General features: G+C 26.5%; 1 long non-coding RNA gene across 8 annotated transcripts; it reads left to right on the top strand.

Moving 5' to 3' along the window:
* The first annotated feature begins 46 nt into the window (after positions 1 to 46).
* LOC127106382 (uncharacterized) lies at positions 47 to 27,962 on the top strand. Of its 8 annotated transcripts, none has more exons than XR_007795369.1 (4): positions 47 to 230; positions 16,345 to 16,455; positions 27,733 to 27,781; positions 27,820 to 27,962. It is a non-coding gene; the product is annotated as an uncharacterized LOC127106382 (long non-coding RNA). The 8 variants fall into 8 exon arrangements; XR_007795364.1 differs by lacking the exons at positions 47 to 230; positions 16,345 to 16,455 and adding exons at positions 5,377 to 5,560; positions 21,645 to 21,755; XR_007795368.1 differs by lacking the exon at positions 47 to 230 and adding an exon at positions 5,377 to 5,560.

The following is a 27,962-nucleotide window of genomic DNA, read 5'->3' as shown; positions in this document are numbered from 1 at the left end:
ATTACATGTCTCCGAACCCTAGGTAGATAAACCCTATATAAATTATACGGCGCTTCTCCTTAACTTTTATCAAACCATCATATATATTCACGTAAGTTGGTAGCTTCAACTATTAATACCAACTCATGAACTTGATTTAAATTCTATTGGCCTTCTGCTTTACCTTCCTCAAATATGTTCTTGTAGGTATGTGAATCAACGGTGTTACCATAGGTTTGATTTAAATACTGGTATGTATTTGCACCATTTCTTCAGATCTAATTCCCTATCAATTAAATTTCACTTAATTTCATTCATATGTGATATTCTATAATCTCCTCTAAATCTTGTTCTAAATTATGGAGCTTCATTCTAACAGTTGAAGATGAGGTTTATTCATTCAGCAGAAACCTCTATGATGCAATTTGATTGGTCTCTTGTCAGAGTTTATTTTTCTTTTCCTCGACCGTGATTTCCTTGATTAATTGAGGTCAGTCATGGTTTTTATATTCAATAATTATTCTTGTATTTGTTAAGAATTTGAAGTTTGTTTTCTGGATTTTTTGTTTGTGTGATGGAATTATGATAGAATTAAAATATATGCTTGCTAGGTATGTCTGTTCTCTTAATTATGTAGTTTGCAAGATTTGATGGAATATATTTTGTTGGATTCTTGCAGTTTTAATAGATTTAAGCTTATCAAAGTTACTGAATTATAGGATAATTTTTTCTTTTGTTGAGCTTCATGAGATTCAGTATGGAATTGTGATAACAATAAAATATATGCTTGTTAGGTACGTTTGGTCTCTTCAATATGTAGTTAGCGAGATTTCTATATATATTTTGTTGGATTCTTGCAATTATTATAGATTTTAGCTTATTAAAGCTACTGGATTATAGGGTAATTGTGTGTTTGGTGTTCATTTATTTATCTTTATATTCTCTGATAGCTATTCTCATTTGTGCTGTTATATCACTTTACTAATGAATTTATGATTTATGCGCAAGCTAGATTGAAAATGGTAATGGATGCATATGTAAGTGTTGCACCTTCAGGTTGGTAATGGATGCATATGCAGGTGTTGGTCCTTCATGTCATTCTATCACATTGCCAATGGATTCATGTGTGTTTATTTTTGAAATGGTAATTGATGTATATGTAGACAAGAAAAATCATTGCTGCAAACATTTCCAAGCTTTACATTTGTAACACTTTTATATTAATTTCATTTTTAAATCATGCTAATTGTAAATGTTATTTTATAATATTCGGCTAGTGAAAGTTTTACTTTCATTCATTTTATGTTGAGCTAGCTTCTCGAGCATCTTCCTCCTGAGAGACATTGAAAGACAAAATATCAACTCGAATGAAAGCACTATTGAGGATGGTACTAATGCAAACATTCAAAATTCTGAAACAAACTCAGATTTTGTAAACAATTTCAATTAATGATTTCATCCATTACATGTGAAGCAAATGATGAATTGATTTTCAAATAGGAAATAAAAACGGGTAGAATGAAATAAATGAAAAACATTCTTGTTTTATGTTTGGGATTCCATATTTTGAGATTATGTAAACAAGTCCAATTAATGGACCTCAAGCATTGCATGTGAAGCAAATGATGAAAGGGTAGAATGAAATAAATGAATAAATTTCTTATTTAATGTTAGGAATGTTTTTTCTCCCCATATTTACTTACATTTTTTATGTTATTTCATTTTTTTTACGTGTGTTATGTTAGACAACATTATAGATCTCGTGCTTGTGTTAATTTCGTTGTTCTGTTAGTTTTATAACAAGATAGATGTTTAATGAGACATTGTGACTTCTGAAAAGTTACTTTTTACCCCTTCAAACAAAAACTTTTATGTATGTAAGGCATGAACACAAAAACCTGTTACATAAGGAATCAACCCTATTAGAAAGATTCTAATGTACACAAATTTAATGTTTGAAAGGAAAAACCAAATACTATATGTTCATAACTATTATTTTCAAATAAAAATATGTAAAATGATACTAAAGACTATTCATATGACACAACGTAAACGTCTTCATTGCTTTCGCGAACTCCATTCCTTTCAAGCCTTTAGGCACATCTTTAGCCTATCAAGTTTTTGTATTTTACAAAAATCATTTACATATCTCGACCATATAAAATCATCCATAATAAAAAAAATTATACGCTAGTTTGATAACACAAACTCATGACAGAAGAATCCGAGAAGAGGCCAAAATATGCATTGCCATTTCAATACACTTCTACCATTCTTGAATAAAACCTCATATTCTAATGGCATAACTCCTTCATGACAGGTTGGCATAATTTTCACTTCGCTGCAAATATACAATTCTCCTTATCTTCAAAATATGCATTGGGCCAAAGATACAAAAACCCAGTTGATATTTATAAACCCATCATTACATAATTTCAAACCCTAGCCAAACAAACCCTATGTATATATTCACGTAGCATCATCTGTTAATACCAACTCATGACGACACTACTACTGAGTTTGATTTCAATTCTACGGTGCTACTGCTGAGTTTGATTTAAGTACTGGTAATATGCTTTTTAACTACTTCTTTAGAACATGTTGAGTTTAGTACAGAACTATAAATAAAGATGATATACACAACATACAACAATATTTTATTTGATAAGAACATAAATGATATATACAAAAATAAGAAGACAACATTTGTTTGATAGAAACACAAATTGTATATACAACTATAACAAGAATTATTCCACTATTTTTGTTTAAATTCAGATGTATTTCATTTGTTTCGTAGGTGCCAAGCAAATGAATTTCGATGGATTCATGGCTTATGTAAAATATAACAGCAAAATGATTAAATGAAATTAATTTATATAATTTTAGTAAATAATAATAATAGTAGTGTAGTAAAGGTAATAATAAAAGGATTTTGATTTGTTTTATATTGATTTTCCTTTATTTTTCGACTCAGATACATGAACAATGAATAATATAATAATTATTTTAAAAGATTATAAAAAATAAAAAAAATAAAAAATAAAAAAAAAGTAGAATTTTTAATTTTAAAATTATTTAAGTGACGCTAAAAACATTAAAAAAAACTCTAACAATAGGAAAAATTCAGTGTGTGAAAATGTTTCTACTATTTATATCAAGGTTAGGTTAAAACATTTAATTATAACATTAAAAGCTGAATCAACAATAAAAGAAAATTAATAATTAATGTAAATGGATCCTAACATAATATTTTTTATTTTATTTTATGCAACGAATCAAAATATTTGAGCTTTATGGTTTTTTATTAAAACAAAATTGTCAAAAATGAAATAAAGCATAAAAAACATTAATTAATAAAAATTAAAATTACCCTTTTGACTTTTTAATTTTTCTATAATAATCACAATGTATTTTTTTATCTTTTATTTTTATATATTTTGAATAAAAAGTGAAAAAAAGTATAAAAAAAACAATAATTTATTTTATTTATTTCTTAGGTGCCAAGCCATTGAATTTGGATGGTTTCATGGCTTATGTAAAATGTAACAGCAAAATGATTAAATGAAACTAATTTTTATAATTTTAGTAAATAATAATAATCGTAGTGTAATAAAGGTAATAAGAAAAGGATTTTTCTTTTTCTTTTTCTTTATTGATTTTTCTTTATTTTTTAAACTAAATTACATGAAAAATGAATAATATAATAATTATTTAAAAAATTAATAAAAAATTCAAAAGTAAAATATAAATATTAAAAAAGTAGAAATTTAAATTTGAAATAAGTGAAGGTAAAAACATAACAAAAAGAAAAACTCTAAAAATAGGGAAAATTCAATGTGTCAAAATATTTTACATTTATGGTTTTTAATTGAAACAAAATTGTCCAAAATGAAATAAAGCATAAAAATTAAAATTAGCCCTTTTGAGTTTATATTTTTTTTAACCTTTTTTTGGATTTATTTTGAATAAAAAGTGAAAAGAAAATGAGTTCATTTTATTTCTTTCTTAGGTGCCAAGCAAATGAATTTCCATGGATTCATGGATTATGTAAAATGTGACATCAAAATGATTTAATGAAATTAATTTTTTTAATTTTAGTAAATAATAATAATAATAGAAGTGTAATAATGGTAATAATAAACGGATTTTGATTTTTCTTTTTTTTATATTGATTTTCCTTTATTTTTATACTAAAATACATGAAAAATAAATAATATACTAATTATTTAAAAATATTATAAAAAAATTGGAAAATTAAATATAAAAATTAAAAAAGTAGAAGTTTTAATATTAAAATAATTTAACTGAAGGTAAAAACATTATTGTTTGTCCGACTTCTTTATTCTGTATTCATGTTTAACATGAAAGTATGAATTTACCGCTAAAGGAGAAGGAATTTGTGAAAACCTACTGTGGTTTTAGCTTTCAGTAAAAACCTCCGTTGGTAGATTTATGGAGAATTTGCTTCAAATTCTCGATCACGTTTGCATTTCTCCCAAAATAGCTGATAGATTTATTTGGTGGCGGGACGACGTCGATTTCTCTGTCAGAAGCAGTTATGTTGTGAATCAGAAGTAGGTGGATGGCAATTCTGCAATGGATACAACATGTCTTGATGATTTATACTTGATTTGGAAATTGAAAATTCCTAGCAAGGTCTAAGTTTTCTGCTGGACAATGTTGATGAAAGAATATTCTCCTTGAGACTGATAGTTGTAGAGCTTGTCCTTTTTTGTTAAGTAATTGAGGAAGATGAATTACATCTTTTTAAGTACTATGTGATTAGAAAAGTTGTGTAGCTAGGAATTAAGGTGGAGGAGCGAAATAGCTGCCTAGCATATTACCTGTTATTAATTCGCTTAAAGTTGGACAATTGATTTTTTGACAAATTACTTAGATTGATTCTGGCAGCAACTTATTCGATTCTTTGATTGAACTGAAATGTTATTATTTTCAAGGAGGACAAGTTGGCTAACTTTTAGCTTGTAAATTCTTCTAATTCAAAAAAGTTATATGATAAAGAAATTTTACTTATCAATTCGATTAAACTTAAGTGTTCTGATAAATGATATGTGACACTTTTACAAACCAAAAAAACATGTATAGAGGTCAAAATTCCCAAAATCCCAAACGATTGAAAGTGAGGGTGAAAGAAAAAAAAATACCACTAATCATTTCCCCTTCTTTCACACTTAACCATTTTAAAGTCCAAATATAATGTAATAAAAGAAATACCATTTTTCAATATTTTTTTTATCTTCAATACAAAATTATTTTAAAATATTTATATATATTAAATAATTTTGTAATTGGCCCTAAGTGATATAAAACCCGATGAATAAAAACCCATTACATGTCTCCGAACCCTAGGTAGATAAACCCTATATAAATTATACGGCGCTTCTCCTTAACTTTTATCAAACCATCATATATATTCACGTAAGTTGGTAGCTTCAACTATTAATACCAACTCATGAACTTGATTTAAATTCTATTGGCCTTCTGCTTTACCTTCCTCAAATATGTTCTTGTAGGTATGTGAATCAACGGTGTTACCATAGGTTTGATTTAAATACTGGTATGTATTTGCACCATTTCTTCAGATCTAATTCCCTATCAATTAAATTTCACTTAATTTCATTCATATGTGATATTCTATAATCTCCTCTAAATCTTGTTCTAAATTATGGAGCTTCATTCTAACAGTTGAAGATGAGGTTTATTCATTCAGCAGAAACCTCTATGATGCAATTTGATTGGTCTCTTGTCAGAGTTTATTTTTCTTTTCCTCGACCGTGATTTCCTTGATTAATTGAGGTCAGTCATGGTTTTTATATTCAATAATTATTCTTGTATTTGTTAAGAATTTGAAGTTTGTTTTCTGGATTTTTTGTTTGTGTGATGGAATTATGATAGAATTAAAATATATGCTTGCTAGGTATGTCTGTTCTCTTAATTATGTAGTTTGCAAGATTTGATGGAATATATTTTGTTGGATTCTTGCAGTTTTAATAGATTTAAGCTTATCAAAGTTACTGAATTATAGGATAATTTTTTCTTTTGTTGAGCTTCATGAGATTCAGTATGGAATTGTGATAACAATAAAATATATGCTTGTTAGGTACGTTTGGTCTCTTCAATATGTAGTTAGCGAGATTTCTATATATATTTTGTTGGATTCTTGCAATTATTATAGATTTTAGCTTATTAAAGCTACTGGATTATAGGGTAATTGTGTGTTTGGTGTTCATTTATTTATCTTTATATTCTCTGATAGCTATTCTCATTTGTGCTGTTATATCACTTTACTAATGAATTTATGATTTATGCGCAAGCTAGATTGAAAATGGTAATGGATGCATATGTAAGTGTTGCACCTTCAGGTTGGTAATGGATGCATATGCAGGTGTTGGTCCTTCATGTCATTCTATCACATTGCCAATGGATTCATGTGTGTTTATTTTTGAAATGGTAATTGATGTATATGTAGACAAGAAAAATCATTGCTGCAAACATTTCCAAGCTTTACATTTGTAACACTTTTATATTAATTTCATTTTTAAATCATGCTAATTGTAAATGTTATTTTATAATATTCGGCTAGTGAAAGTTTTACTTTCATTCATTTTATGTTGAGCTAGCTTCTCGAGCATCTTCCTCCTGAGAGACATTGAAAGACAAAATATCAACTCGAATGAAAGCACTATTGAGGATGGTACTAATGCAAACATTCAAAATTCTGAAACAAACTCAGATTTTGTAAACAATTTCAATTAATGATTTCATCCATTACATGTGAAGCAAATGATGAATTGATTTTCAAATAGGAAATAAAAACGGGTAGAATGAAATAAATGAAAAACATTCTTGTTTTATGTTTGGGATTCCATATTTTGAGATTATGTAAACAAGTCCAATTAATGGACCTCAAGCATTGCATGTGAAGCAAATGATGAAAGGGTAGAATGAAATAAATGAATAAATTTCTTATTTAATGTTAGGAATGTTTTTTCTCCCCATATTTACTTACATTTTTTATGTTATTTCATTTTTTTTACGTGTGTTATGTTAGACAACATTATAGATCTCGTGCTTGTGTTAATTTCGTTGTTCTGTTAGTTTTATAACAAGATAGATGTTTAATGAGACATTGTGACTTCTGAAAAGTTACTTTTTACCCCTTCAAACAAAAACTTTTATGTATGTAAGGCATGAACACAAAAACCTGTTACATAAGGAATCAACCCTATTAGAAAGATTCTAATGTACACAAATTTAATGTTTGAAAGGAAAAACCAAATACTATATGTTCATAACTATTATTTTCAAATAAAAATATGTAAAATGATACTAAAGACTATTCATATGACACAACGTAAACGTCTTCATTGCTTTCGCGAACTCCATTCCTTTCAAGCCTTTAGGCACATCTTTAGCCTATCAAGTTTTTGTATTTTACAAAAATCATTTACATATCTCGACCATATAAAATCATCCATAATAAAAAAAATTATACGCTAGTTTGATAACACAAACTCATGACAGAAGAATCCGAGAAGAGGCCAAAATATGCATTGCCATTTCAATACACTTCTACCATTCTTGAATAAAACCTCATATTCTAATGGCATAACTCCTTCATGACAGGTTGGCATAATTTTCACTTCGCTGCAAATATACAATTCTCCTTATCTTCAAAATATGCATTGGGCCAAAGATACAAAAACCCAGTTGATATTTATAAACCCATCATTACATAATTTCAAACCCTAGCCAAACAAACCCTATGTATATATTCACGTAGCATCATCTGTTAATACCAACTCATGACGACACTACTACTGAGTTTGATTTCAATTCTACGGTGCTACTGCTGAGTTTGATTTAAGTACTGGTAATATGCTTTTTAACTACTTCTTTAGAACATGTTGAGTTTAGTACAGAACTATAAATAAAGATGATATACACAACATACAACAATATTTTATTTGATAAGAACATAAATGATATATACAAAAATAAGAAGACAACATTTGTTTGATAGAAACACAAATTGTATATACAACTATAACAAGAATTATTCCACTATTTTTGTTTAAATTCAGATGTATTTCATTTGTTTCGTAGGTGCCAAGCAAATGAATTTCGATGGATTCATGGCTTATGTAAAATATAACAGCAAAATGATTAAATGAAATTAATTTATATAATTTTAGTAAATAATAATAATAGTAGTGTAGTAAAGGTAATAATAAAAGGATTTTGATTTGTTTTATATTGATTTTCCTTTATTTTTCGACTCAGATACATGAACAATGAATAATATAATAATTATTTTAAAAGATTATAAAAAAATAAAAAAAATAAAAAAAAAAAAAAGTAGAATTTTTAATTTTAAAATTATTTAAGTGACGCTAAAAACATTAAAAAAAACTCTAACAATAGGAAAAATTCAGTGTGTGAAAATGTTTCTACTATTTATATCAAGGTTAGGTTAAAACATTTAATTATAACATTAAAAGCTGAATCAACAATAAAAGAAAATTAATAATTAATGTAAATGGATCCTAACATAATATTTTTTATTTTATTTTATGCAACGAATCAAAATATTTGAGCTTTATGGTTTTTTATTAAAACAAAATTGTCAAAAATGAAATAAAGCATAAAAAACATTAATTAATAAAAATTAAAATTACCCTTTTGACTTTTTAATTTTTCTATAATAATCACAATGTATTTTTTTATCTTTTATTTTTATATATTTTGAATAAAAAGTGAAAAAAAGTATAAAAAAAACAATAATTTATTTTATTTATTTCTTAGGTGCCAAGCCATTGAATTTGGATGGTTTCATGGCTTATGTAAAATGTAACAGCAAAATGATTAAATGAAACTAATTTTTATAATTTTAGTAAATAATAATAATCGTAGTGTAATAAAGGTAATAAGAAAAGGATTTTTCTTTTTCTTTTTCTTTATTGATTTTTCTTTATTTTTTAAACTAAATTACATGAAAAATGAATAATATAATAATTATTTAAAAAATTAATAAAAAATTCAAAAGTAAAATATAAATATTAAAAAAGTAGAAATTTAAATTTGAAATAAGTGAAGGTAAAAACATAACAAAAAGAAAAACTCTAAAAATAGGGAAAATTCAATGTGTCAAAATATTTTACATTTATGGTTTTTAATTGAAACAAAATTGTCCAAAATGAAATAAAGCATAAAAATTAAAATTAGCCCTTTTGAGTTTATATTTTTTTTAACCTTTTTTTGGATTTATTTTGAATAAAAAGTGAAAAGAAAATGAGTTCATTTTATTTCTTTCTTAGGTGCCAAGCAAATGAATTTCCATGGATTCATGGATTATGTAAAATGTGACATCAAAATGATTTAATGAAATTAATTTTTTTAATTTTAGTAAATAATAATAATAATAGAAGTGTAATAATGGTAATAATAAACGGATTTTGATTTTTCTTTTTTTTATATTGATTTTCCTTTATTTTTATACTAAAATACATGAAAAATAAATAATATACTAATTATTTAAAAATATTATAAAAAAATTGGAAAATTAAATATAAAAATTAAAAAAGTAGAAGTTTTAATATTAAAATAATTTAACTGAAGGTAAAAACATTATTGTTTGTCCGACTTCTTTATTCTGTATTCATGTTTAACATGAAAGTATGAATTTACCGCTAAAGGAGAAGGAATTTGTGAAAACCTACTGTGGTTTTAGCTTTCAGTAAAAACCTCCGTTGGTAGATTTATGGAGAATTTGCTTCAAATTCTCGATCACGTTTGCATTTCTCCCAAAATAGCTGATAGATTTATTTGGTGGCGGGACGACGTCGATTTCTCTGTCAGAAGCAGTTATGTTGTGAATCAGAAGTAGGTGGATGGCAATTCTGCAATGGATACAACATGTCTTGATGATTTATACTTGATTTGGAAATTGAAAATTCCTAGCAAGGTCTAAGTTTTCTGCTGGACAATGTTGATGAAAGAATATTCTCCTTGAGACTGATAGTTGTAGAGCTTGTCCTTTTTTGTTAAGTAATTGAGGAAGATGAATTACATCTTTTTAAGTACTATGTGATTAGAAAAGTTGTGTAGCTAGGAATTAAGGTGGAGGAGCGAAATAGCTGCCTAGCATATTACCTGTTATTAATTCGCTTAAAGTTGGACAATTGATTTTTTGACAAATTACTTAGATTGATTCTGGCAGCAACTTATTCGATTCTTTGATTGAACTGAAATGTTATTATTTTCAAGGAGGACAAGTTGGCTAACTTTTAGCTTGTAAATTCTTCTAATTCAAAAAAGTTATATGATAAAGAAATTTTACTTATCAATTCGATTAAACTTAAGTGTTCTGATAAATGATATGTGACACTTTTACAAACCAAAAAAACATGTATAGAGGTCAAAATTCCCAAAATCCCAAACGATTGAAAGTGAGGGTGAAAGAAAAAAAAATACCACTAATCATTTCCCCTTCTTTCACACTTAACCATTTTAAAGTCCAAATATAATGTAATAAAAGAAATACCATTTTTCAATATTTTTTTTATCTTCAATACAAAATTATTTTAAAATATTTATATATATTAAATAATTTTGTAATTGGCCCTAAGTGATATAAAACCCGATGAATAAAAACCCATTACATGTCTCCGAACCCTAGGTAGATAAACCCTATATAAATTATACGGCGCTTCTCCTTAACTTTTATCAAACCATCATATATATTCACGTAAGTTGGTAGCTTCAACTATTAATACCAACTCATGAACTTGATTTAAATTCTATTGGCCTTCTGCTTTACCTTCCTCAAATATGTTCTTGTAGGTATGTGAATCAACGGTGTTACCATAGGTTTGATTTAAATACTGGTATGTATTTGCACCATTTCTTCAGATCTAATTCCCTATCAATTAAATTTCACTTAATTTCATTCATATGTGATATTCTATAATCTCCTCTAAATCTTGTTCTAAATTATGGAGCTTCATTCTAACAGTTGAAGATGAGGTTTATTCATTCAGCAGAAACCTCTATGATGCAATTTGATTGGTCTCTTGTCAGAGTTTATTTTTCTTTTCCTCGACCGTGATTTCCTTGATTAATTGAGGTCAGTCATGGTTTTTATATTCAATAATTATTCTTGTATTTGTTAAGAATTTGAAGTTTGTTTTCTGGATTTTTTGTTTGTGTGATGGAATTATGATAGAATTAAAATATATGCTTGCTAGGTATGTCTGTTCTCTTAATTATGTAGTTTGCAAGATTTGATGGAATATATTTTGTTGGATTCTTGCAGTTTTAATAGATTTAAGCTTATCAAAGTTACTGAATTATAGGATAATTTTTTCTTTTGTTGAGCTTCATGAGATTCAGTATGGAATTGTGATAACAATAAAATATATGCTTGTTAGGTACGTTTGGTCTCTTCAATATGTAGTTAGCGAGATTTCTATATATATTTTGTTGGATTCTTGCAATTATTATAGATTTTAGCTTATTAAAGCTACTGGATTATAGGGTAATTGTGTGTTTGGTGTTCATTTATTTATCTTTATATTCTCTGATAGCTATTCTCATTTGTGCTGTTATATCACTTTACTAATGAATTTATGATTTATGCGCAAGCTAGATTGAAAATGGTAATGGATGCATATGTAAGTGTTGCACCTTCAGGTTGGTAATGGATGCATATGCAGGTGTTGGTCCTTCATGTCATTCTATCACATTGCCAATGGATTCATGTGTGTTTATTTTTGAAATGGTAATTGATGTATATGTAGACAAGAAAAATCATTGCTGCAAACATTTCCAAGCTTTACATTTGTAACACTTTTATATTAATTTCATTTTTAAATCATGCTAATTGTAAATGTTATTTTATAATATTCGGCTAGTGAAAGTTTTACTTTCATTCATTTTATGTTGAGCTAGCTTCTCGAGCATCTTCCTCCTGAGAGACATTGAAAGACAAAATATCAACTCGAATGAAAGCACTATTGAGGATGGTACTAATGCAAACATTCAAAATTCTGAAACAAACTCAGATTTTGTAAACAATTTCAATTAATGATTTCATCCATTACATGTGAAGCAAATGATGAATTGATTTTCAAATAGGAAATAAAAACGGGTAGAATGAAATAAATGAAAAACATTCTTGTTTTATGTTTGGGATTCCATATTTTGAGATTATGTAAACAAGTCCAATTAATGGACCTCAAGCATTGCATGTGAAGCAAATGATGAAAGGGTAGAATGAAATAAATGAATAAATTTCTTATTTAATGTTAGGAATGTTTTTTCTCCCCATATTTACTTACATTTTTTATGTTATTTCATTTTTTTTACGTGTGTTATGTTAGACAACATTATAGATCTCGTGCTTGTGTTAATTTCGTTGTTCTGTTAGTTTTATAACAAGATAGATGTTTAATGAGACATTGTGACTTCTGAAAAGTTACTTTTTACCCCTTCAAACAAAAACTTTTATGTATGTAAGGCATGAACACAAAAACCTGTTACATAAGGAATCAACCCTATTAGAAAGATTCTAATGTACACAAATTTAATGTTTGAAAGGAAAAACCAAATACTATATGTTCATAACTATTATTTTCAAATAAAAATATGTAAAATGATACTAAAGACTATTCATATGACACAACGTAAACGTCTTCATTGCTTTCGCGAACTCCATTCCTTTCAAGCCTTTAGGCACATCTTTAGCCTATCAAGTTTTTGTATTTTACAAAAATCATTTACATATCTCGACCATATAAAATCATCCATAATAAAAAAAATTATACGCTAGTTTGATAACACAAACTCATGACAGAAGAATCCGAGAAGAGGCCAAAATATGCATTGCCATTTCAATACACTTCTACCATTCTTGAATAAAACCTCATATTCTAATGGCATAACTCCTTCATGACAGGTTGGCATAATTTTCACTTCGCTGCAAATATACAATTCTCCTTATCTTCAAAATATGCATTGGGCCAAAGATACAAAAACCCAGTTGATATTTATAAACCCATCATTACATAATTTCAAACCCTAGCCAAACAAACCCTATGTATATATTCACGTAGCATCATCTGTTAATACCAACTCATGACGACACTACTACTGAGTTTGATTTCAATTCTACGGTGCTACTGCTGAGTTTGATTTAAGTACTGGTAATATGCTTTTTAACTACTTCTTTAGAACATGTTGAGTTTAGTACAGAACTATAAATAAAGATGATATACACAACATACAACAATATTTTATTTGATAAGAACATAAATGATATATACAAAAATAAGAAGACAACATTTGTTTGATAGAAACACAAATTGTATATACAACTATAACAAGAATTATTCCACTATTTTTGTTTAAATTCAGATGTATTTCATTTGTTTCGTAGGTGCCAAGCAAATGAATTTCGATGGATTCATGGCTTATGTAAAATATAACAGCAAAATGATTAAATGAAATTAATTTATATAATTTTATTAAATAATAATAATAGTAGTGTAGTAAAGGTAATAATAAAAGGATTTTGATTTGTTTTATATTGATTTTCCTTTATTTTTCGACTCAGATACATGAACAATGAATAATATAATAATTATTTTAAAAGATTATAAAAAAATAAAAAAAATAAAAAATAAAAAAAAAGTAGAATTTTTAATTTTAAAATTATTTAAGTGACGCTAAAAACATTAAAAAAAACTCTAAAAATAGGAAAAATTCAGTGTGTAAAAATGGTTCTACTATTTATATCAAGGTTAGGTTAAAACATTTAATTATAACATTAAAAGCTGAATCAACAATAAAAGAAAATTAATAATTAATGTAAATGGATCCTAACATCATATTTTTTATTTTATTTTATGCAACGAATCAAAATATTTGAGCTTTATGGTTTTTTATTAAAACAAAATTGTCAAAAATGAAATAAAGCATAAAAAACATTAATTAATAAAAATTAAAATTACCCTTTTGACTTTTTAATTTTTCTATAATAATCACAATGTATTTTTTTATCTTTTATTTTTATATATTTTGAATAAAAAGTGAAAAAAAGTATAAAAAAAACAATAATTTATTTTATTTATTTCTTAGGTGCCAAGCCATTGAATTTGGATGGTTTCATGGCTTATGTAAAATGTAACAGCAAAATGATTAAATGAAACTAATTTTTATAATTTTAGTAAATAATAATAATCGTAGTGTAATAAAGGTAATAAGAAAAGGATTTTTCTTTTTCTTTTTCTTTATTGATTTTTCTTTATTTTTTAACTAAATTACATGAAAAATGAATAATATAATAATTATTTAAAAAATTAATAAAAAATTCAAAAGTAAAATATAAATATTAAAAAAGTAGAAATTTAAATTTGAAATAAGTGAAGGTAAAAACATAACAAAAAGAAAAACTCTAAAAATAGGGAAAATTCAATGTGTCAAAATATTTTACATTTATGGTTTTTAATTGAAACAAAATTGTCCAAAATGAAATAAAGCATAAAAATTAAAATTAGCCCTTTTGAGTTTATATTTTTTTTTAACCTTTTTTTGGATTTATTTTGAATAAAAAGTGAAAAGAAAATGAGTTCATTTTATTTCTTTCTTAGGTGCCAAGCAAACGAATTTCCATGGATTCATGGATTATGTAAAATGTGACATCAAAATGATTTAATGAAATTAATTTTTTTAATTTTAGTAAATAATAATAATAGAAGTGTAATAATGGTAATAATAAACGGATTTTGATTTTTCTTTTTTTTATATTGATTTTCCTTTATTTTTATACTAAAATACATGAAAAATAAATAATATACTAATTATTTAAAAATATTATAAAAAAATTGGAAAACTAAATATAAAAATTAAAAAAGTAGAAGTTTTAATATTAAAATAATTTAACTGAAGGTAAAAACATTATTGTTTGTCTGACTTCTTTATTCTGTATTCATGTTTAACATGACAGTATGAATTTACCGCTAAAGGAGAAGGAATTTGTGAAAACCTACTGTGGTTTTAGCTTTCAGTAAAAACCTCCGTTGGTAGATTTATGGAGAATTTGCTTCAAATTCTCGATCACGTTTGCATTTCTCCCAAAATAGCTGATAGATTTATTTGGTGGCGGGACGACGTCGATTTCTCTGTCAGAAGCAGTTATGTTGTGAATCAGAAGTAGGTGGATGGCAATTCTGCAATGGATACAACATGTCTTGATGATTTATACTTGATTTGGAAATTGAAAATTCCTAGCAAGGTCTAAGTTTTCTGCTGGACAATGTTGATGAAAGAATATTCTCCTTGAGACTGATAGTTGTAGAGCTTGTCCTTTTTTGTTAAGTAATTGAGGAAGATGAATTACATCTTTTTAAGTACTATGTGATTAGAAAAGTTGTGTAGCTAGGAATTAAGGTGGAGGAGCGAAATAGCTGCCTAGCATATTACCTGTTATTAATTCGCTTAAAGTTGGACAATTGATTTTTTGACAAATTACTTAGATTGATTCTGGCAGCAACTTATTCGATTCTTTGATTGAACTGAAATGTTATTATTTTCAAGGAGGACAAGTTGGCTAACTTTTAGCTTGTAAATTCTTCTAATTCAAAAAAGTTATATGATAAAGAAATTTTACTTATCAATTCGATTAAACTTAAGTGTTCTGATAAATGATATGTGACACTTTTACAAACCAAAAAAACATGTATAGAGGTCAAAATTCCCAAAATCCCAAACGATTGAAAGTGAGGGTGAAAGAAAAAAAAATACCACTAATCATTTCCCCTTCTTTCACACTTAACCATTTTAAAGTCCAAATATAATGTAATAAAAGAAATACCATTTTTCAATATTTTTTTTATCTTCAATACAAAATTATTTTAAAATATTTATATATATTAAATAATTTTGTAATTGGCCCTAAGTGATATAAAACCCGATGAATAAAAACCCATTACATGTCTCCGACCCTAGGTAGATAAACCCTATATAAATTATACGGCGCTTCTCCTTAACTTTTATCAAACCATCATATATATTCACGTAAGTTGGTAGCTTCAACTATTAATACCAACTCATGAACTTGATTTAAATTCTATTGGCCTTCTGCTTTACCTTCCTCAAATATGTTCTTGTAGGTATGTGAATCAACGGTGTTACCATAGGTTTGATTTAAATACTGGTATGTATTTGCACCATTTCTTCAGATCTAATTCCCTATCAATTAAATTTCACTTAATTTCATTCATATGTGATATTCTATAATCTCCTCTAAATCTTGTTCTAAATTATGGAGCTTCATTCTAACAGTTGAAGATGAGGTTTATTCATTCAGCAGAAACCTCTATGATGCAATTTGATTGGTCTCTTGTCAGAGTTTATTTTTCTTTTCCTCGACCGTGATTTCCTTGATTAATTGAGGTCAGTCATGGTTTTTATATTCAATAATTATTCTTGTATTTGTTAAGAATTTGAAGTTTGTTTTCTGGATTTTTTGTTTGTGTGATGGAATTATGATAGAATTAAAATATATGCTTGCTAGGTATGTCTGTTCTCTTAATTATGTAGTTTGCAAGATTTGATGGAATATATTTTGTTGGATTCTTGCAGTTTTAATAGATTTAAGCTTATCAAAGTTACTGAATTATAGGATAATTTTTTCTTTTGTTGAGCTTCATGAGATTCAGTATGGAATTGTGATAACAATAAAATATATGCTTGTTAGGTACGTTTGGTCTCTTCAATATGTAGTTAGCGAGATTTCTATATATATTTTGTTGGATTCTTGCAATTATTATAGATTTTAGCTTATTAAAGCTACTGGATTATAGGGTAATTGTGTGTTTGGTGTTCATTTATTTATCTTTATATTCTCTGATAGCTATTCTCATTTGTGCTGTTATATCACTTTACTAATGAATTTATGATTTATGCGCAAGCTAGATTGAAAATGGTAATGGATGCATATGTAAGTGTTGCACCTTCAGGTTGGTAATGGATGCATATGCAGGTGTTGGTCCTTCATGTCATTCTATCACATTGCCAATGGATTCATGTGTGTTTATTTTTGAAATGGTAATTGATGTATATGTAGACAAGAAAAATCATTGCTGCAAACATTTCCAAGCTTTACATTTGTAACACTTTTATATTAATTTCATTTTTAAATCATGCTAATTGTAAATGTTATTTTATAATATTCGGCTAGTGAAAGTTTTACTTTCATTCATTTTATGTTGAGCTAGCTTCTCGAGCATCTTCCTCCTGAGAGACATTGAAAGACAAAATATCAACTCGAATGAAAGCACTATTGAGGATGGTACTAATGCAAACATTCAAAATTCTGAAACAAACTCAGATTTTGTAAACAATTTCAATTAATGATTTCATCCATTACATGTGAAGCAAATGATGAATTGATTTTCAAATAGGAAATAAAAACGGGTAGAATGAAATAAATGAAAAACATTCTTGTTTTATGTTTGGGATTCCATATTTTGAGATTATGTAAACAAGTCCAATTAATGGACCTCAAGCATTGCATGTGAAGCAAATGATGAAAGGGTAGAATGAAATAAATGAATAAATTTCTTATTTAATGTTAGGAATGTTTTTTCTCCCCATATTTACTTACATTTTTTATGTTATTTCATTTTTTTTACGTGTGTTATGTTAGACAACATTATAGATCTCGTGCTTGTGTTAATTTCGTTGTTCTGTTAGTTTTATAACAAGATAGATGTTTAATGAGACATTGTGACTTCTGAAAAGTTACTTTTTACCCCTTCAAACAAAAACTTTTATGTATGTAAGGCATGAACACAAAAACCTGTTACATAAGGAATCAACCCTATTAGAAAGATTCTAATGTACACAAATTTAATGTTTGAAAGGAAAAACCAAATACTATATGTTCATAACTATTATTTTCAAATAAAAATATGTAAAATGATACTAAAGACTATTCATATGACACAACGTAAACGTCTTCATTGCTTTCGCGAACTCCATTCCTTTCAAGCCTTTAGGCACATCTTTAGCCTATCAAGTTTTTGTATTTTACAAAAATCATTTACATATCTCGACCATATAAAATCATCCATAATAAAAAAAATTATACGCTAGTTTGATAACACAAACTCATGACAGAAGAATCCGAGAAGAGGCCAAAATATGCATTGCCATTTCAATACACTTCTACCATTCTTGAATAAAACCTCATATTCTAATGGCATAACTCCTTCATGACAGGTTGGCATAATTTTCACTTCGCTGCAAATATACAATTCTCCTTATCTTCAAAATATGCATTGGGCCAAAGATACAAAAACCCAGTTGATATTTATAAACCCATCATTACATAATTTCAAACCCTAGCCAAACAAACCCTATGTATATATTCACGTAGCATCATCTGTTAATACCAACTCATGACGACACTACTACTGAGTTTGATTTCAATTCTACGGTGCTACTGCTGAGTTTGATTTAAGTACTGGTAATATGCTTTTTAACTACTTCTTTAGAACATGTTGAGTTTAGTACAGAACTATAAATAAAGATGATATACACAACATACAACAATATTTTATTTGATAAGAACATAAATGATATATACAAAAATAAGAAGACAACATTTGTTTGATAGAAACACAAATTGTATATACAACTATAACAAGAATTATTCCACTATTTTTGTTTAAATTCAGATGTATTTCATTTGTTTCGTAGGTGCCAAGCAAATGAATTTCGATGGATTCATGGCTTATGTAAAATATAACAGCAAAATGATTAAATGAAATTAATTTATATAATTTTAGTAAATAATAATAATAGTAGTGTAGTAAAGGTAATAATAAAAGGATTTTGATTTGTTTTATATTGATTTTCCTTTATTTTTCGACTCAGATACATGAACAATGAATAATATAATAATTATTTTAAAAGATTATAAAAAAAAAAAAAAAAAAAAAAAAAAAAAAAGTAGAATTTTTAATTTTAAAATTATTTAAGTGACGCTAAAAACATTAAAAAAAACTCTAACAATAGGAAAAATTCAGTGTGTGAAAATGTTTCTACTATTTATATCAAGGTTAGGTTAAAACATTTAATTATAACATTAAAAGCTGAATCAACAATAAAAGAAAATTAATAATTAATGTAAATGGATCCTAACATAATATTTTTTATTTTATTTTATGCAACGAATCAAAATATTTGAGCTTTATGGTTTTTTATTAAAACAAAATTGTCAAAAATGAAATAAAGCATAAAAAACATTAATTAATAAAAATTAAAATTACCCTTTTGACTTTTTAATTTTTCTATAATAATCACAATGTATTTTTTTATCTTTTATTTTTATATATTTTGAATAAAAAGTGAAAAAAAGTATAAAAAAAAACAATAATTTATTTTATTTATTTCTTAGGTGCCAAGCCATTGAATTTGGATGGTTTCATGGCTTATGTAAAATGTAACAGCAAAATGATTAAATGAAACTAATTTTTATAATTTTAGTAAATAATAATAATCGTAGTGTAATAAAGGTAATAAGAAAAGGATTTTTCTTTATTTTTTAAACTAAATTACATGAAAAATGAATAATATAATAATTATTTAAAAAATTAATAAAAAATTCAAAAGTAAAATATAAATATTAAAAAAGTAGAAATTTAAATTTGAAATAAGTGAAGGTAAAAACATAACAAAAAGAAAAACTCTAAAAATAGGGAAAATTCAATGTGTCAAAATATTTTACATTTATGGTTTTTAATTGAAACAAAATTGTCCAAAATGAAATAAAGCATAAAAATTAAAATTAGCCCTTTTGAGTTTATATTTTTTTTAACCTTTTTTTGGATTTATTTTGAATAAAAAGTGAAAAGAAAATGAGTTCATTTTATTTCTTTCTTAGGTGCCAAGCAAATGAATTTCCATGGATTCATGGATTATGTAAAATGTGACATCAAAATGATTTAATGAAATTAATTTTTTTAATTTTAGTAAATAATAATAATAATAGAAGTGTAATAATGGTAATAATAAACGGATTTTGATTTTTCTTTTTTTTATATTGATTTTCCTTTATTTTTATACTAAAATACATGAAAAATAAATAATATACTAATTATTTAAAAATATTATAAAAAAATTGGAAAATTAAATATAAAAATTAAAAAAGTAGAAGTTTTAATATTAAAATAATTTAACTGAAGGTAAAAACATTATTGTTTGTCCGACTTCTTTATTCTGTATTCATGTTTAACATGAAAGTATGAATTTACCGCTAAAGGAGAAGGAATTTGTGAAAACCTACTGTGGTTTTAGCTTTCAGTAAAAACCTCCGTTGGTAGATTTATGGAGAATTTGCTTCAAATTCTCGATCACGTTTGCATTTCTCCCAAAATAGCTGATAGATTTATTTGGTGGCGGGACGACGTCGATTTCTCTGTCAGAAGCAGTTATGTTGTGAATCAGAAGTAGGTGGATGGCAATTCTGCAATGGATACAACATGTCTTGATGATTTATACTTGATTTGGAAATTGAAAATTCCTAGCAAGGTCTAAGTTTTCTGCTGGACAATGTTGATGAAAGAATATTCTCCTTGAGACTGATAGTTGTAGAGCTTGTCCTTTTTTGTTAAGTAATTGAGGAAGATGAATTACATCTTTTTAAGTACTATGTGATTAGAAAAGTTGTGTAGCTAGGAATTAAGGTGGAGGAGCGAAATAGCTGCCTAGCATATTACCTGTTATTAATTCGCTTAAAGTTGGACAATTGATTTTTTGACAAATTACTTAGATTGATTCTGGCAGCAACTTATTCGATTCTTTGATTGAACTGAAATGTTATTATTTTCAAGGAGGACAAGTTGGCTAACTTTTAGCTTGTAAATTCTTCTAATTCAAAAAAGTTATATGATAAAGAAATTTTACTTATCAATTCGATTAAACTTAAGTGTTCTGATAAATGATATGTGACACTTTTACAAACCAAAAAAACATGTATAGAGGTCAAAATTCCCAAAATCCCAAACGATTGAAAGTGAGGGTGAAAGAAAAAAAAACCACTAATCATTTCCCCTTCTTTCACACTTAACCATTTTAAAGTCCAAATATAATGTAATAAAAGAAATACCATTTTTCAATATTTTTTTATCTTCAATACAAAATTATTTTAAAATATTTATATATATTAAATAATTTTGTAATTGGCCCTAAGTGATATAAAACCCGATGAATAAAAACCCATTACATGTCTCCGACCCTAGGTAGATAAACCCTATATAAATTATACGGCGCTTCTCCTTAACTTTTATCAAACCATCATATATATTCACGTAAGTTGGTAGCTTCAACTATTAATACCAACTCATGAACTTGATTTAAATTCTATTGGCCTTCTGCTTTACCTTCCTCAAATATGTTCTTGTAGGTATGTGAATCAACGGTGTTACCATAGGTTTGATTTAAATACTGGTATGTATTTGCACCATTTCTTCAGATCTAATTCCCTATCAATTAAATTTCACTTAATTTCATTCATATGTGATATTCTATAATCTCCTCTAAATCTTGTTCTAAATTATGGAGCTTCATTCTAACAGTTGAAGATGAGGTTTATTCATTCAGCAGAAACCTCTATGATGCAATTTGATTGGTCTCTTGTCAGAGTTTATTTTTCTTTTCCTCGACCGTGATTTCCTTGATTAATTGAGGTCAGTCATGGTTTTTATATTCAATAATTATTCTTGTATTTGTTAAGAATTTGAAGTTTGTTTTCTGGATTTTTTGTTTGTGTGATGGAATTATGATAGAATTAAAATATATGCTTGCTAGGTATGTCTGTTCTCTTAATTATGTAGTTTGCAAGATTTGATGGAATATATTTTGTTGGATTCTTGCAGTTTTAATAGATTTAAGCTTATCAAAGTTACTGAATTATAGGATAATTTTTTCTTTTGTTGAGCTTCATGAGATTCAGTATGGAATTGTGATAACAATAAAATATATGCTTGTTAGGTACGTTTGGTCTCTTCAATATGTAGTTAGCGAGATTTCTATATATATTTTGTTGGATTCTTGCAATTATTATAGATTTTAGCTTATTAAAGCTACTGGATTATAGGGTAATTGTGTGTTTGGTGTTCATTTATTTATCTTTATATTCTCTGATAGCTATTCTCATGTTTATTAGTTGTTGACTTAATTTTTTTGCGTGAAGGCTGACAACTATTTCAGTGATACTAATCATCTGTGCTGTTATGTAACTTTACTAATGAATTTATGATTTATGTGCAGTCTAGATTGAAAATGGTAATGGATGTATATGTAAGTGTTGCACCTTCAGGTTGGTAATGGATGCATCTGCAGGTGTTGGTCCTTCATGTCATTCTATCACATTGCCAATGGATTCATGTGTGTTTATTTTTGAAATGGTAATTGATGTATATGTAGACAAGAGGAAAACAAGAAAAATCTTTGCTGCAAACATCTCCAAGTTTTACATTTGTAACACTTTTATATTAATTTCATTTTTAAATCATGCAAATTGTAAATGTTATTTTATAATATTAGGCTAGTGAAAGTTTTACTTTCATTTATTTTATGTTGAGCTAGCTTCTCGAGCATCTTCCTCCTGAAGACATTGAAAGATAAAATATCAACTCGAATGAAAGCACTATTGAGGATGGTACTAATGCAAACATTCAAAATTCTGAAACAAACTCAGATTTTGTAAACAATTTCAATTAATGATTTCATCCATTACATGTGAAGCAAATGATGAATGGATTTTCAAATAGGAAATAAATAAGGGTAGAATGAAATAAATGAAAAACATTCTGTTTTATGTTTGGGATTCCATATTCTGAGATTATGTAAACAAGTCCAATTAATGGACCTCAAGCATTGCATGTGAAGCAAATGATGAAAGGGTAGAATGAAATAAATGAATAAATTTCTTATTTAATGTTAGGAATTTTTTTTCTCCCCATATTTACTTACATTTTTTGTGCTATTTCATTTTTTTTACATGTGTTATGTTAGACAACATTATAGATCTCGTGCTTGTGTTAATTTCCTTGTTCTGTTAGTTTTATAACAAGATAGATGTTTAATGAGACATTGTGACTTTTGAAAAGTTACTTTTTACCCCTTCAAACAAAAACTTTTATGTATGTAAGGCATGAACACAAAAACCTGTTACATAAGGAATCAACCCTATTAAAAAGATTCTAATGTACACAAATTTAATGTTTGAAAGGAAAAACCAAATACTATATGTTCATAACTATTATTTTCAAATAAAAATAAGACTATTCATATGACACAACGTAAACGTCTTCATTGCTTTCACGAACTCCATTCCTTTCAAGCCTTTAGGCACATCTTTAGCCTATCAAGTTTTTGTATTTTACAAAAATCATTTACATATCTAGACCATATAAAATCATCCATAATAAAAAAAATTATACGCTAGTTTGATAACACAAACTCATGAAAGAAGAATTCAAGAAGAGGCCAAAATATGCATTGCCATTTCAATACACTTCTACCATTCTTGAATAAAACCTCATATTCTAATGGCATAGCTCCTTCATGACAGGTTGGCATCATTTTCACTTCGCTGCAAATATACAATTCTCCTTATCTTCAAAATATGCATTGGGCCAAAGATACAAAAACCCAGTTGATATTTATAAACCCATCATTACATAATTTCAAACCCTAGCCAAACAAACCCTATGTATATATTCACGTAGCATCATCTGTTAATACCAACTCATGACGACACTACTGCTTAGTTTGATTTCAATTCTACGGTGCTACTGCTGAGTTTGATTTAAGTACTGGTAATATGCTTTTTAACTACTTCTTTAGAACATGTTGAGTTTAGTACAGAACTATAAATAAAGATGATATACACAACATACAACAATATTTTATTTGATAAGAACACAAATGATATATACAAAAATAAGAAGACAACATTTGTTTGATAGAAACACAAATTGTATATACAACTATAACAAGAATTATTCCACTATTTTTGTTTAAATTCAGATGTATTTCATTTGTTTCGTAGGTGCCAAGCAAATGAATTTCGATGGATTCATGGCTTATGTAAAATATAACAGCAAAATGATTAAATGAAATTAATTTAAATAATTTTAGTAAATAATAATAATAGTAGTGTAGTAAAGGTAATAATAAAAGGATTTTGATTTGTTTTATATTGATTTTCCTTTATTTTTCGACTCAGATACATGAACAATGAATAATATAATAATTATTTTCAAAGATTATAAAAAATTAAAAAATTAAAAATAAAAATTAAAAAAGTAGAATTTTTAATTTTAAAATTATTTAAGTGACGGTAAAAAGATTAAAAAAAACTCTAAAAATAGGAAAAATTCAGTGTGTGTGAAAATGTTTCTACTATTTATATCAAGTTTAGGTTAAAACATTTAATTATAACATTAAAAGCTGAATCAACAATAAAAGAAAATTAATAATTAATGTAAATGGATCCTAACATAATATTTTTTATTTTATTTTATGCAATGAATCAAAATATTTGAGCTTTATGGTTTTTTATTAAAACAAAATTGTCAAAAATGAAATAAAGCATAAAAAACATTAATTGATAAAAATTATAAATACCCTTTTGAATTTTTTAATTTTTCTATAATAATCACAATGTATTTTTTTATCTTTTTTTTATATATATTTTGAATAAAAACTGAAAAAAAGTATAAAAAAAAACTATAATTTATTTTATTTATTTCTTAGGTGCCAAGCCATTGAATTTGGATGGTTTCATAGCTTATGTAAAATGTAACAGCAAAATGATTAAATGAAAATAATTTTTATAATTTTAGTAAATAATAATAATCGTAGTGTAATAAAGGTAATAAGAAAAGGATTTTTCTTTTTCTTTTTTTTATTGATTTTTCTTTATTTTTTAGACTAAATTACATGAAAAATGAATAATATAATAATTATTTAAAAAATTAATAAAAAATTCAAAAATAAAATATAAATATTAAAAAAGTAGAAATTTAAATTTTAAAATAAGTGAAGGTAAAAAAATAACAAAAAGAAAAACTCTAAAAATAGGGAAAATTCAATGTGTCAAAATATTTTACTTTTTTGGTTTTTATATGAAACAAAATTGTCCAAAATGAAATAAAGCATAAAAATTAAAATCAGCCCTTTTGAGTTTATATTTTTTTTAATCTTTTTTTACATTTATTTTGAATAAAAAGTGAAAAGCAAATGAGTTTATTTTATTTCTTTCTTAGGTGCCAAGCAAATGAATTTCCATGGATTCATGGATTATGTAAAATCTGACATCAAAATGATTAAATGAAATTAATTTTTTTAATTTTAGTAAATAATAATAATAGAAGTGTAATAAAGGTAATAATAAACAGATTTTGATTTTTCTTTTTTTTTTTATATTGATTTTCCTTTATTTTTATACTATTATACATGAAAAATAAATAATATACTAATTATTTAAAAATATTATAAAAAAATTCGAAAATTTAATATAAAAATTAAAAAAGTAGAAGTTTTAATTTTAAAATAATTTAACTGAAGGTAAAAACATTATTGTTTGTCCGACTTCTTTATTCTGTATTCATGTTTAACATGAAAGTATGAATTTACCGCTAAAGGAGAAGGAATTTGTGAAAACCTACTGTGGTTTTAGCTTTCAGTAAAAACCTCCGTTGGTAGATTTATGGAGAATTTGTTTCAAATTCTCGATCACGTTTACATTTCTCCCAAAATAGCTGATAGATTTATTTGGTGGCAGGACGACGTCGATTTCTCTGTCAGAAGCAGTTATGTTGTGAATCAGAAGTAGGTGGATGGCAATTCTGCAATGGATACAACGTGTCTTGATGATTTAGACTTGATTTGGAAATTGAAAATTCCTAGCAAGGTCTAAGTTTTCGTCTGGACAATGTTGATGAAAGAATATTCTCCTTGAGACTGATAGTTGTAGAGCTTGTCCTTTTTTGTTAAGTAATTGAGGAAGATGAGTTGCATCTTTTTAAGTACTATGTGATTAGAAAAGTTGTGTAGCTAGGAATTGAGGTGGAGGAGCCAAATAGCTGCCTAGCATATTACCTGTTATTAATTCGCTCAAAGTTGGACAATTGATTTTTTGACAAATTACTTAGATTGATTCTGGCAGCAACTTATTCGATTCTTTGATTGAACTGAAATGTTAATATTTTCAAGGAGGACAAGTTGGCTAACTTTTAGCTTGTAGATTCTTCTAATTCAAAAAAGTTATATGATAAAGAAATTTTACTTATCAATTCGATTAAACTTAAGTGTTCTGATAAATGATATGTAACACTTTTACAAACCAAAAAAATATGTATAGAGGTCAATATTCCCAAAATCCCAAAAGATTGAAAGTGAGGGTGACAGAAAAAAAAACATCACTAATCATTTCCCCTTCTTTCACACTTAACCATTTTAAAGTCCAAATATAATGTAATAAAAGAAATACCATTTTTCAATATTTTTTTATCTTCAATACAAAATTATTTTAAAATATTTATATATATTAAATAATTTTGTAATTGGCCCTAAGTGATATAAAACCCGATGAATAAAAACCCATTACATGTCTCCGAACCCTAGGTAGAAAAACCCTATATAAATTATACGGCGCTTCTCCTTAACTTTTATCAAACCATCATATATATTCACGTAAGTTGGTAGCTTCAACTCTTAATACCAACTCATGAATTTGATTTAAATTCTACTGGCCTTCTGCTTACCTTCCTCAAATATATTCTCGTAGGTATGTGAATCAACGGTGTTACCATAGGTTTGATTTAAATACTGGTATATATTTGCACCATTTCTTCAGATCTAATTCCCTATCAATTAAATTTCACTTAATTTCATTCATATGTGATATTCTATAATCTCTTCTAAATCTTGTTCTAAATTATGGAGCTTCATTCTAACAGTTAAAGATGAAGTTTATTCATTCAGTAGAAATCTCTATGATGCAATTTGATTGGTCTCTTGTCAGAGTTTATTTTTCTTTTCCTCGACTGTGATTTCCTTGATTAATTGAGGTGAGTCATGACTTTTATATTGAATAATTATTCTTGTATTTGTTAAGAATTTGAAGTTTGTTTTCTGGAGTTTTTGTGTGTGTGATGGAATTATGATAGAATTAAAATCTTTGCTTGCTAGGTATGTCTGTTCTCTTAATTATGTAGTTTGCAAGATTTGATGGAATATATTTTGTTGGATTCTTGCAGTTTTAATAGATTTAAGCTTATTAAGGTTACTGAATTATAGGATAATTTTTTCGTTTGTTGAGCTTAATGAGATTCTGTATGGAATTGTGATAACAATAAAATATATGCTTGTTAGGCACGTTTGGTCTCTTCAATATGTAGTTAGAAAGATTTCTATATATATTTTGTTGGATACTTGCGATTTTTATAGATTTTAGCTTATTAAAGCTACTGGATTATAGGGTAATTGTGTGTTTGGTGTTCATTTATTTATCTTTATATTCTCTGATAGTTATTCTCATGTTTATTAGTTGTTGACTTAATTTTTTTGCGTGAAGGCTGACAACTATTTTAGTGATATTAACCATATGTGCTGTTATATCACTTTACTAATGAATTTATGATTTATGTGCAGTCTAGATTGAAAATGGTAATGGATGCATATGTAAGTGTTGCACCTTCAGGTTGGTAATGGATGCATATGTAAGTGTTGCACCTTCAGGTTGGTAATGGATGCATATGCAGGTGTTGGTCCTTCATGTCATTCTATCACATTGCCAATGGATTCATGTGTGTTTATTTTTGAAATGGTAATTGATGTATATGTAGACAAGAGGAAGACAAGAAATATCTTTGTTGCAAATA

Source organism: Lathyrus oleraceus, chromosome 7 (genome assembly GCF_024323335.1).
Source record: "Lathyrus oleraceus cultivar Zhongwan6 chromosome 7, CAAS_Psat_ZW6_1.0, whole genome shotgun sequence".
NCBI lineage: Eukaryota > Viridiplantae > Streptophyta > Magnoliopsida > Fabales > Fabaceae > Lathyrus > Lathyrus oleraceus.
The sequence above is the reverse complement of the archived record's forward strand: the minus strand, read 5'-3'. Positions and strand labels throughout refer to the sequence as shown.